Genomic DNA, 14,784 nt, shown 5'->3' with positions numbered 1-14,784 from the left:
CTTAATTCAAAAGTTGCGTCACGCAGGACGACTTAAAACCAAATGTAACTGTTAAAATTAAGTTTGCAGAATAAAAGTGTTTTCATTAATGCATGCTCCTAAACCGCGCGCCCGCCTCGGCTACCTGAGAATAACATACTAAAAGTGTCAACACAAGGTTGGTGAGTTCACAAGTTAAATAAGATAAATCGTTTAGCGTTTTGCGTAACCTCGTTACGGCGTTTCAGTGTTGCGTAACCCCGTTACGACGTTTGAGTGTGTAACCACGTTACAGCGTTTAAGTGTGTAACCACGTTACAGCGTTTAAGTGTGTAACCACGTTACAGCGTTTAAGTGTGTAACCACGTTACAGCGTTTAAGTGTTTTGCATTACCAGATAGTGTTATGTCAAATTATATATCGATAGGTAGCTAATCTATACAACAAGTATCGCTAAGTGGTTCGCGACCGAAGCTGACTGTTTATCAAGTGCCCGTCACCAGGTCCTCCAGACCATGGTAAGTGTTAGCCAAAATTTACACCCACTCAACCTCCAGTTGAGCTTAGCGTCGGGTGGGGTTTGTCAAACCCAGTAGTACTACCCAAAAGTGACTCGCTATTCCAAATATTAACCGGTCCGATGTGTGGGACTTCAAATGTTACGTATGCCGCTTAGCCTTTACAAGTGATATATAATTTATAACAAAATCTTTCATATGCGTTTATCTCAGAAAATACGTTTATCGGAGTATGTTATCTCCCCCAAGTGAAAAATGTTCGAAAATAGTTTAAGAGTGGGGTAAGTGAACTCACTGTTTGCGAAGAATATCCGATCTAGATCACCGAGTGATGCGCGTCGTAGAAAACTCTCTAGCGTTCTAAAATAACAAAGAGATTTTCTAAGTATCGGAATGTTTAACGAGTCTCTAGACTCGGCACATAATACCTATGCACGTAACATGTTTCGTGTTTCGTTTGTGAATCGTGTGTGACTTAAACAAGTAAAATTGTGATACGATACATGAGTGAGCAATTACTTTCGTGTCACGTACTAATAATGTATATCACTAGCAATTATTCCCGTAAGGGCATTTTGGTCAACAAACAAAGACTAACTAACCATTATTCCCCATAAGGGCAATTTGGTCAATTCATGGCAATCAACTAACAACTATTCTCCGCAAGGGTATTTTGGTCAAAATACAACAATTTTATAAAAACTATCATATTTCATGCATTCCTATACAACTCAGCAGCTAGTTTCGTTATGACAGAATTTCTACTTGAAAGATTGCACTAGTTCACCGATCATAACGTCTCAATTAATTCACCAAAAATCACCACAGAAGCATACATATCTTAGGTTTCCAGAACATATTTCATCTTATTTTTATTCCACATATTTTTCTTATAATGACCAAAACATTACAGCAAACTCATATCAGTCAGATTCATGCGCAACAGAATGTTATTTACAATTCCCGTTAAACGAAAAATCCAATAAATGCAAGACCACTTGGGTTTGGTTCCTAACTCAGTGAGTCAACCTCCAGAAGTGGAACCGACCCAATTGGTCTCGTAGTTCATGAGATATAACATTTACAACATAACCTAACAGCAGGTCTAACAGCTCAGCTTTGCATCACGTTTTTGTAAAATCATAAAAGTATACTTCCACTTATCCAAAAATTACGAATTTATACTTCATAGAAACTAGACTCAACCTAGTTTACTGCAGTACCCACAATCTCAATCAATTTTCACGTTTACACTTCGTTACAGTCAGTTAAACATCGTATATACGTTCTGTCCAGAATCTGTTCACATCAAAACTCATCATAATAACAATCTATGAACTATCATGCATCCATATAACCCTCTAGACACTATAACTACTATCCATGCATATCAATCACACCATACATACAAGATTAGGGTTTTATTTGAACTCACAATCAAGGACACAACAATTAACATGCAATACTATCAAACTAGTTATCAATCATCATCAATTAAATCAAGAATCACATGAATATCATAATACCAAGAAATCAGCCATAAAGGTTTACAATTAACCCAATAAAACTAACAATTAAACATAGAGGATACATAGAATAGTTGTGTATACCTTCCTAGCACCTTAATCTTCAATCAAACTTGAAAGATCTTGATTGTGTGTGTGTGTATATTAATCGATCTCAAGGAAATAAAGGGAGGGGATGGCTGCCGATTTTTGTAGGGGAATAGGTAGGAGGTTAGGGTTTAGGTTTACCATGTATTTATAAAGGAATATGTTACACTTTGGCCCCTCAACTCCTAAGTATTACTTTTTCTAGAACATTCTATCATAACTTGCACATTAAGTTAACATTAAGTATTACTTTTTCTAGAACATTCTATCATAACTTGCACATTAAATTAACATGACAATAATATTATCACATAACACATAATCCTAACACATAATTATCACATAATTAGTGTTTTAGTGTTTTTCGTTTATTCATCAATCGTTTGCGTTTCGGTGCAAATCCCGAAAGACTACTACACATGTAGTAAGTGTTAAGCGTCATTTAAACCCTAGTTTAAATGTAATGAGGTTTGCGTTTAGATTCAATAATCTAAAGTTTGAATTGACGGAGTTGCGTTAACGGAGTTAACCTGAAATTGACGATTGTCACATTTTAACATAGACGTTATTACATTTCACGCAAACATTCTTCCTGGTCTGGTTAACCCCTCATTGTCATGTTCATTCTTGGTCATGGAACACTAGCCTGCTTCTGCGAGAGCTCTAAGATTGCGCCCCCACAAATCCTTCGAAGCAACCCCACTTCTCTCTCACATATTTGATTTTATCCTCAAACATTGTGGTTACCATGATCCACATAGCATTAACTATCACAATTTAACCTTCAAATCATTAAAAGCATAATGGTTATCACGATCCGTATATCATTAACCATATGTTATGCTTAGCCTCACCTTTGTCACTAATTGTCTTAGGAATGTACAAGGACGTTTATTTAAACACCTTTTATTGTTTAGGAGGATATAGATATTAGCTTATGTGTCCACTTATACACAAGTTATTCCCCGGTGACCACCCTTAGTTCATGCAGTTAGGTTGTCCTATTGAACCTAGATCTTGGGATCTCCAATCTTATAGGTTAGGTGTTCCTCGGTATTCACTTTTTCATAGGCTTTAGTCTCATTCCCCAACTCCATCTTTCATCAACCCTCATGTTGTTGGATCCAAAATCATTATCTATGACTTCATCAAGTCAATACTAGATAATTGCGCAATTATGATGAGTTGTTATGATGTGTTCTTAACTTCCAAGCATGTTACCATCTTCTAAGACTATAACCTCTAGATTCACTTGTTATAATGACCATCTTTTAAAGAACACGGTTCTCAGTTTTTAGGCAAACACAACTCCATTATGCCAATATCAGGCATCTAGTTAGATTTTGATTTCAACCAATTGGCATTCAAGTCTAATCACTAATTAGCTCGTTATAACCATTGTGTACTCCACCAGGTCATGTTTGCAATAATCTTTATTGCCATATATTCCAAGTTTAAATGCAAGATACTCCAACATTGAAGTGTTATTGGATAACATCATCCAACTTATTGATGTTATAATGAAAATATCTTTCTTTAATTACCATGGTAAGCACTTTCTTTTCTTTTATCCAACTTACTGACTAGATAAATTAAAGCTTTTCCTTTCAACATAGGTTTGAGATATCATCTCAATGGTATCTTCTCAATACCTATTATCATCTCAATTATCATCCCCCACATTTCTTGCATTTTGACATACTTTGTTTAAGTTTACTTATGACCATCCATTGACACTCATGATTTAACAATACCACGCCATTGTATCAATGAGTTCATATATGTTACCAATAAAGCAACGCATGCCTTGTCATATGTTTTGACCACTTTCTAGTGTCTAAGCTAATCCTTTTCATATGGCAGTTAACAAGCCATCACAAACTTAGTCGCATCTAGGAGAACCTGGAAAGTTGAGATCTACTCAAGATCCTCAAGAGGTATATTATTACCTTTAACCTCCAAGACCTTAACCATTGACTCATAGAGACTTAAATATAAGTCTTTAATACAGTCACTTTGATAAACATATTTATCACAACACAATCACTATCATGGTCGAAACTAGATCACTCATATTGACATTCAACATTGTGGTGATTACAAATGCTTAGATTGGGGAACAAAACATCCTCCATACTTTAAACATTATTAATAGTGATATAAGTACCAACAAGTTCATCATTATTGTACTTCACTTATAATAAATACGTAACATCCTAAAAATTATAATATTAAATAAAGAAAGATTGCATTAAGTTGTTGGGTGTTAAATAATTAATTAGCATTAAGTAAAGAAAGGATCATGGACTTGGAATAATTAAGGTGGGTTAAAGGGTAATGGGCCTTAGGTCCATGGGCTTTAACGGATATAAATACCCTCTTATACCATCCTAAAACCCTAACTCTCATTTCCATCTTTTCATAATCTCTACACACACTCAAGAACACACACACACCTCTCTTACAATACGTAAACGACCGCGAGAAAGGAAAGGGAAGAACGAGATCGAACGCACATGTTTATTTATAGATCTTAACATACGAGAAATACACAAAATCTAAAGTTCATAATCAAGCTAATCAAGATCCAAACGAACACAAAAGGTATGTTCTTGATCCATAAAGATTTCGTTTTCATTAACGATTGGCCTTGAACTTTAATATAAGATAGATCGGGTATAAACAAAATGTAAAGTTGTAAACTTGATGTTAGAACGAATAAAACGAACTCGAAAATGGAAACGGCTCGTTAAAGAATCCCTAGATCTAGTCTTGGACGTTTTCGTGTTTAAAGGTCCAAACTTTATAATTTCCCGAGTCAAGTTTTAACCAAAAAGGAGTCATGAGGCCGTTACGGGCAGAATAGCATCGAAGTAGAGGTTACGGGTCAAAGCATAAAATGATAAGTGGACTTCATGACCACCTCGTGGTCACTGCCATGTAATCGCATACAATATAGATATATACATCGCATACATTAAATTCGATTACTTTAGTATATCTATACATACCATTCAAATTCTTTAATATATATATATACACTAAACTGAGTTCATTTACAATCCAAAGTATATATATACATACATACATTTCACATGCATGGACTCAAATACAAATCAGACTATTACAATGCTTCTTGAATATATCGCATACATATAAGCATGTCGAATACATTTATACTTCGATTACAATATACTCGCTCAAAACATACTACAAGGCTATAACCGCACACGTAAGTCATCGGCCATGTGAAGGACTCGCATACAAAATCATATCGAACACAGTAGGGTCGATCACATTAGGATTTACCCACCTTAATTCCGCATACAATCGGAAATCAATTTCAATAATAAGGTATATACTTATATACACTCGATCACATGGGGACAGCCACTTACAATTGTAGGCTCATACAAAACCCAAACTCGCATACACTCAGCTGATCACACGAGACTCGCATACAAGGAGTTTATATATGTATACTCGCATCAAATACTTAACCAAAATATGAAAGGGTCGCATACATAAGATGGTTCAACTACCTGAAAATCGCATACAATATACACATGTAAGTATATACACACTCGCATACACTACTCAGCTAAATTACACCACTTGAACTAGAATACAATACTTAATAAAATACAAGCGATTCGCATACAATACATAGTCATACCGTACTCCCATACAATACTCAATTACAATGAGTTGGATTACATGAAATTCGCATACATTGAGCTTGATTGTTATGATGCCGTCTATCACTATTGAACTCGATTACAACTACACACGCATACATACCCTACTCTCACATAAGACTCGATTACATCCCTTGGAACTTAAATACAACTCATAAATCGATTATAAAGGTCAGTCGCACACAAGGAGTATCTCGCAAACAACTCGCTTACATCTAGGAACTCGTATACATGCAAATGATTTGCAAAGGACCTGATTACAAAAGGGGACCCGTTTGCAAGGTGATGCTCATGAACATTATATATATGTGTGTGTGTGTGTGTGTGTGTGTGTGTGTGTGTGTGTGTGTGGGTATGTGCTTAATCACTTACATACACACAATGGAATGCACATAAGGACACGTAAGCATGGTGTGCCCCCATGTATTAAATACACGTAAGTATGTATATATATGTACCCCCGCCTTTTCGCATTAAAAGAAATAACAAGAGCAAGGCTAAAAATGAAAAGAAAGAAGGGAATGTCTTAAAATAATCAAGAGTCTTATGTGCTAGGATTAACAACAAAAATATTCTACGAAAGGGAGAGTAATAACAAAATAATGGAAAACCCTATGTTCAAACACCTTAAGGTTTAAAAGTAAAATATAAGTAAAAGAAATCTAATACAAGGCCTATCGATTAGACCAGACTTAGTCATTTATGACTGAAATACCAATAGAACGAGTATTAATATGTGTAACCTATATACAGTTAGCATAGCACAATTAAGGAATGGAATAACGATAAACGGAGAAAGAAACAGGATCCATGTGAGTTTCTAGCCCCAATCTTTGTTATGTTTTCGGGGCTGTGTGCATACTTGATGTGTTTGTTAATACATTTATCCTAAGTGATAAGTGTATACCATATGTGATTATGTGAAAAGTATGAATGATTGCTCGTCAATACGTGAACGATCTTCGGATATTGCACGTACTGTCAAGATGTAATGCTATGTATAATGTATGAATGATATATGTATGAATGTGAAATGATGTATGGTTGTATGGTAACAAAGAGGGAATCGAACCCTACTAATATTCGAGGTAAGAGGGACCGAGCCCTACTAATACTCGAGGTAAGAGGGACCGAGCCCTAGTAATACTCGAGGTAAGAGGGACCAAGCCTTAATAATACTCGAGGTAAGAGGGACGATCCCTAATAATACTCGAGGTAAGAAGGGACCGATCCCTAATAATACTCGAGGTAAGAAGGAACCGGGCCCTAATAATACTCGGGGAAGGTAGGGCGTAATGCTCTTTATAACGTAAGATAGGAAGGTAAGTAAGTATAATATAATGTAAGAAAGTATGAATGAAAGTATGTAGGTATGAATGTATTGTATGTAGTATGATTAACTAGAACTCACTCAGCGTAGCTGACTTTTAGTATGCACGCAGGTGAGTAGGATGAGGCAGCTTGCTTGAGGGGAACACGTGGCAAGTGAATAAGAGACTGGCATCGGAAGACTCGAGACGTTTATCAGTTTATGTTTAATTACTTAGTTTTTGAAAGACAAAGATGTTGTTTAAGACAAGTTACGTAATGTTTTATGAAAGTTTTTATATTCGGCGAATGATTTTATTTACTCTGATGATTAGAACTATGTTGATGAGTAAATCCAACGTCCAAATGTGAGGCACCGGTAACGGGGCCTTACAAGTTGGTATCAGAGCAAAGTTTGAGAGATTTAAGCATCCTACATGATTAGACTCAAACAAAGAATGGGATTTAAGTAAGAAAAGAAAGAGGATGCCAGTCCAAGAATGCCATGTGTCACTCAAGCAAGCTCAGTAATCGTAAAGGTATGATTGAATAATGTATGACAATGTTATAGATAGACATGATTATCTGATTGATTAACTGTTTAAAATAGAACCAACACAAATAGACTCATAAAGGGACGTGTATAGGACACGGAAAGTAACGTGATCAACTAATCACAGCTGGCCAATGTTATTACCTGTTAGCCTTACTATCCTTGTACTAAATAGTTCCTTGAGTGATGACGTTTGTGTTTTCCTTTTTAGAATACGATGGCTAGAACTGGAGGAATTGTGAGAGCTGGAGGTCACATTGGACGTCGTGGAAGGCCTCATCGTGTCCAACAACCTTCGGTTGAAACAGCTTCTAACACCGGAGATGAAGAAAGCTCAGCTAGAAGAAACCCGAGCAACAACGAAGGGGTTCAACTGGATACCGTAATTCAATCAACTATTGTTCAAGCTGTAGCCACTGCTGTGAAGAATATGACTCCTGGAGGGTCTGCTGGAAGGAGCGGGAGGAGATGGTAAGAAAGATGATGAAAGGAAGGGAGGCCTCGAGTGTGGTGAAATCTGTGAAGGTCGATGACAAGAAAAGAGGCCGAGGTGGGTACAACTACAAGTCATTTAAGGGTTGTGATCCGCTGAAGCTGACTGGTTTGGGAGACTCAATCGCTACACTCCAATGGATAACCACCATGGACAAGGTTATCCGCATTAGCGAGTGCCGTCCCGACCAAGCTGTCGGTTATGCTACCCAGTCATTTGGTGATGAGGCGATGTATTGGTGGGAATCGATTGAGAAAAGGAAGGGTCCAGAAGAGGTTAAGGCTATGAAATGAGAGGGTTTGAAAGAATTGGTTATGAAGAGATTATGTGCTGACTCCGAGGTTGAAAGAGCGGAGATGAGGTTCCTGAATTTGAAAGCTGACACGATGACACATCGCGAGTATACCAATGAGTTCAACCGAATGTCTAGGTTGGTACCCTATATGGTCAACACCGAAGTTAAGAGAATCAAGTGTTATGTGAGGGGATTGCCACAGAATGTTCTCATACTAATCAGGGCGAATAAACCTGGTACTTTTAACTTTGTTGTTGAACTCGCAGAGATGGTTTATGAGGACCTGGCTGTGGATGATGTTGTGTGAGAGAAGAGAAGAAAGATAAGAAGTGGGTCGCTCCTGTTAAACGGCCCGGTACTCAGTTGTGGAACTCAAAAGATAAGAAACAGAAGGTGTGGGAGAAAAGGTCGTGCAAAACTTGTGGCAAAGCACACGGTGGTGAGTGCAGATGGGGGTAAAGGTTCTGACGTTTGTTATAAGTGTGGAAAGATACATGCTGGGGAATGCAGAGTTGGATCGAATGTTTGCTATAAATGTGGAAAGGCCGGTTATTATGCTCATGAGTGCAATGTTAAGCCCGCATGTTACAAGTGCGGTAAGACCGGTCGCTTTGCTAGGGAATGCACTGAGGGCGAAGCTGGAGGAAGTGGAAAGAAGGATGTTGAACCAACAAGGCCAAAGACCAGAGCCTACATGCTGCCCTAAGAACAATCCAAGCAGATTCCCGATGTCGTCACATGTACGTTTCTAGTAAATGGTATTTTCGCTTCAGTATTATTTGATTCGGGTGCGAACAAAAGTTTCGTAGCCATGCCATTTAGTAAATTAGCTAAAATGAAATGTTGTCGAGTCTCTGAAACTTTTATAGTAGAAACCGCTAGTGACACTTCGGTTAAAATAATGAAAATGGTTAAGGACTGTAAGGTAGAGTTAGAGGAACATGAGTTCCCTGTTACTTTGTATGTTATGACCTTAGGAGGGTTCGATGTGATTTTGGGAATGGATTGGTTGTCTAAATATGAGGCTCAGATAGTGTGTAAGAGTAGGATGATAAGGTTAAAGTCCTTGGATGGTAGTTTGGTGACAGTTTATAGTGATAAGGAAAGTTCTGGGCTTAATGTCATTTCGATGATAAAAGCCGAGGGATTGTTAAGGCGAGGGTGCGGTTCCTACCTGGCATATGCTGTCAACGCTACGGCCGAGACGAAAGAAATGAAAGATGTTCCTATCGTGCGTGACTACCCAGAAGTATTCCCTGAGGATCTTCCGGGGTTTCCACAGGAGCGAGAGCCAGAATTTTAGATAGACTTAGTACCAGGATCCCGTCCCATCGCCAAAGCGCCTTACCGTCTAGCGTCGTCTGAGATGAAACAATTAATGTCCCAACTGCAGGAACTCCTCGACAAGGGTTTTATTAGACCAAGTGTTTCCCCATGGGGCGCACCAGTGTTATTCGTGAAGAAGAAGGATGGAAGTATGAGAATGTGCATAGATTATCGAGAGTTGAATAAGCTTACGGTAAAGAATAGATATCCTTTTCCAAGGATTGATGATCTGTTTGACGAACTGCAAGGTTCAAGTTGGTTCTCACGAATAGATCTCAAATCAGGATATCATCAGCTAAAAGTGAAAGAGGCATACATTCCTAAAATAGCGTTCTGGACACGGTATGGACACTACAAGTTCCTCGTAATGTCATTCGGTCTAACGAATGCTCCCGCGGAATTTATGGACATGATGAATAGGGTGTGTCGTCCAATGTTGGATAAATCGGTAATCGTCTTTATTGATGACATATTGATTTATTCAAAGAACGAGACTGATCATGCTGAGCATTTGAGGGATGTATTGGAGACTCTGAAGGAAGAAAAGTTGTATGCTAATTTTTCAAAATGCGTGTTCTGGTTACGAGAAGTGCAATTTCTAGGTCACGTGATTAATCCTGAAGGGATTACCGTGGACCCAGCTAAGATTTAAGCGATAACGAATTGAAAGACTCCACAAAATCCGACTGATATAAGAGGCTTTTTAGGGTTAGCTGGCTACTATAGGAGATTCATCGAAGGTTTCTCCAAGATAGCTGCACCGTTGACCGGTATGACCCGAAAATCGGTGGTATTTAGTTGGGGAAAGTTCCAAGAAGAGGCTTTTGAGGAATTAAAGAAGAGACTCATGCAAGCTCCAATCCTTGCTTTACCCGATGGTGACGAGATTTGTTCGTTCGTACTGATGCTTCGTATCGTGGGTAAGGTTGCATGTTGATGCAACGAGGTAAAGTGATAGCATACGCGTCTAGACAGTTGAAAGTCCATGAGTATACTTATCCGACGCATAACTTAGAGCTAGCAGCCGTAGTGCATGCTCTTAAGAAATGGAGACATTATCTGTATGGTACTAAGTGTACCATCTACACAGATCATAAGAGTTTAAAATACTTCTTCGAGCAGAAGGAGTTGAACATGAGACAGAGGAGATGGTTGGAGTTAATTAAGGATTACGACTGCGACATTAAATACTATCCTGGTAAAGCTAATGTGGTCGCCTACGCGCTAAGTCGTAAGAATGAGGAAGTCATTGCGACAGTGAAGTTGTACCAGCTGATTATGAATTCAAGTGTTTTTGAAGAAATCATCAAAGTGCAGACAGAGGTGTTAGTAGATGAGGGGTTAGTGAAGAAAGAAAGATTTTACGGCCAGCAGGTTGAGTTGATGGAAAACACCCATGGTGTTAAGACTAGGTTCGACCATATGTGGATTCCCCGCCATGGAGATCTTAGAGGTCGAATCTTATATGAGGATCATAAGTCAAGATACTCAATTCATCCTGGAGCTACAAAGATGTATCAAGACTTGAAAAGGGGTTATTGGTGGCCAGGAATGAGAAATGATGTGGTGGATTATGTTAGTAAGTGCTTAAGTTGCTTACAAGTCAAATCTGAACATCAGAAGCCTTATGGGAAGATGAAACCGCTTGAGATACCGGAATGTAAATGGGAACACATCACCATGGATTTCATAACTAAGCTACCTCGTACAGCTAAGCATCATGATACCAACTGGGTGATTGTGGACCATTTGACCAAGAGTGCTCACTTTTTGCCTATACGAGAGGCTATCTCGTCAGAAACGATGGCAAGCTTGTTCATAAAAGAGGTTGTATCTAAGCATGGTGTACCGTCATCGATCGTGTCTGATAGATATACTCGGTTTACCTCAAGGTTTTGGAAGAGGTTCCATGAAACTATGGGAATGAAATTGAACATCAGTACGGCGTATCATCCCCAAACAGATGGACAGTCTGAAAGGATGATCCAAACCCTTGAGGATATGCTACGTGCTTGTGTTTTAGATTTCGGTGGAAGTTGGGATGATCATCTGCATCTGGAAGAGTTCTCCTATAACAACAGTTATCATTCAAGCATTGGTATGCCACCATTTGAAATGCTCTATGGTAGACGATGTAGAACTCCCGTATGTTGGGGAGAGATTGGTCAGAAAGAAATGGGAAGCCTAGAAGTTGTTCAAGAAACGTCTTCAAAGTTCGATCAAATTAAGGCTAGAATGAAAGCTGCTCAAGACAGACAGAAGTCGTATGCTGATAAGCGACGACGGCCGATTGAGTTTGACGTTAGTGACAATGTGATACTCAAGGTCTCGCCTTGGAAAGGAATCATTCGTTTTAGTAAGAGAGGAAAGTTGAGTCCGATATACATTGGATCGTTTAAGATTATAGATCGCGTGGGTGAAGTAGCTTATAAGCTGGATTTACCCGATGAGTTAGAAGGAATTCATTCAACCTTCCATGTTTCTCATTTGAGAAAATGTCTAGCTGATGACACGTCTCATGTGCCATTGATGGACATCGAGGTTGATGAACAGCTGAACTACATTGAGCGACCAATAAAGATTGTTGATCGCAAGGAGAAGAAGCTTCGTCACAAGGTTATACATTTGGTGAAAGTGATATGGAAGCATCGAAAAGGATCAGATGCCACTTGGGAAGCTGAGGATGAGATGCGCAAGTTTTACCCTAATCTGTTTAAGTAATAGTTAGGTTTCGGGGACGAAACCTCTTTAAGGAGGGACTTGTAACATCCTAAAAATTATAATATTAAATAAAGAAAGATTGCGTTAAGTTGTCGTGTGTTAAATAATTAATTAACATTAAGTAAATAAAGGATCATGGACTTAGAATAATTAAGGTGGGTTAAAGGGTAAGGTGCCTTAGGTTCATGGGCTTTAAGGGATATAAATACCCTCTTCAACCATCCTAAAACCCTAACTCTCATTTCCATCTTTCCATAATCTCTACACACACTCAAGAACACACACACACACACCTCCCTTACAATACATAAACGACCGCGAGAGAGGAAAGGGAAGAACGAGATCGAACGCACGTGTTTATTTATAGATCTTTAACATACGAGAGAAACACAAAATCTAAAGTTCATAATCAAGCTAAACGAGATCCAAACGAACACAAAAGCTATGTTCTTGATCCTTAAAGATTTCATTTTCATTATCGGTTGGCCTTGAAACTTATATATAAGGTAGATCGGGTATAAACAAAATGTAAAGTTGTAAACTTGATGTTAGAACGAATAAAACGAACTCAAAATTGGAAACGGCTCGTTAAAGAATCCCTACATCTAGTCTTGGATGTTTTCGTGTTTAAAGGTCCAAACTTTATAATTTCCCGAGTCAATTTTTAACCAAAAAGGAGTCGTGAGGGAGTTACGGGTAGAATAGCATCAAAGTAGAGGTTTACGGGTCAAAGTCAAAAAATGATAAGTGGACTTGATGACCACCTCGTGGTCACTGCCATGTAATCGCATACAATATAGATATATACATCGCATACATTAAAATTCGATTACTTTAGTATATCTATACATACCACTCGAATTCTTTAATATATATATACATACATACACTAAGCTGAGTTCATTTACAGTCCAAAGTATAAATATACATACATACATACATTTCACATGCAAGGACTCGAATACAAATCAGACTATTACAATGCTTCTTGAATATATCGCATACATGTAAGCATGTCGAATAAACTTACACTTCGATTAAAATGTACTCGCTCACAGTAGACTACAAGGCTATAACCACACACGTAAGTGATCGGCCATGTGAAGGACTCGCATACAAATTCATATCGAACACAGTAGGGTCGATCACATTAGGATTTACCCACCTTAATATCGCATACAATCGGAAATCAATTTCAATACTAAGGTATATACTTATATACACTCGATCACATGGGGATAGCCGCTTACAATTGTAGTCTCATACAAAACCTGAACTCGTATACACCCAGCTAATCACGCGAGACTCGCATACAAAGAGTTTATATATGTATACTCGCATACAAATACTTACCCAAAATACAAAAGGATCGCATACATAAGATGGTTCAACTACCTAAAATTAACATACAATATACACATGTAAGTATATTGTAACATTCGTAAATTTTCAGACCCGAAAACCCTACCCGTTTAAAATTTATTTATGATATTTTCTTTCATGTTTTATTTTATTCAAACTATTGTTAATTAAACCAAACAATAAATTTATTGTTTATTAAATCTTTTGACCGTTATTTATTTACACGTCACTCAAAATTCGTTAATTAGATTAAACAAGTTATAAAAACTTTTTAGCATGTGCAATTTTGGCCCCTTAACTATATTTTACCCTATCTTGATTAACAAACCAAAGATCCGGACTCAAATTGTAAATTTGCTTCAAATTATTGTCTTCCACCTCCCCTATCCCGTCGGCCAAGAACCCACATCCCCTTCCATATTGTTTTCCATCAATTAAGCCGAAAATCATGGATTACGCCTCTTATATTTGTTAACTGATCAAACGCGTACCAATCACGACCTAAATCATGTAATTAAACAGTTAATTGACGTCTAATGATCCGAATATTCGTTTGAAACGAACCGCGGCAAAAATCGACCCTAAACCACTATAAATAGGTGAACATATTTCGATTATACTTGCGCACACCACCCTCACTACATTGCGACCTAAACCCCTAAGCTAATTGCAGTGAACAAAGTCGTCAAGAACCCGTTTGCCATCAAGCTATAGCCGCAAGCCCTAGTTCGTTAACCTATACCTATTTTTCACCTAATACGGTAATTAAAACATGCTTTTGGTTCGTTTTTAGCGAAGGAACGTTAACCCTAAACCAATTTTAATCACCATCGCTGTATTATTGATCAATTGAAGCGAAATGGATTTAGGGTTTATCCTTTGAGCTGGGTTTATGCTTCTGGCTGTATGTTCATATTT

Source organism: Bidens hawaiensis, unplaced genomic scaffold, assembly GCF_021521415.1.
Source record: "Bidens hawaiensis isolate Kalapana, Puna unplaced genomic scaffold, B.hawaiensis_p1.1 tig00030955_1, whole genome shotgun sequence".
In the NCBI taxonomy this organism is placed as follows: Eukaryota; Viridiplantae; Streptophyta; class Magnoliopsida; order Asterales; family Asteraceae; genus Bidens; species Bidens hawaiensis.
The sequence above is the reverse complement of the archived record's forward strand: the minus strand, read 5'-3'. Positions refer to the sequence as shown.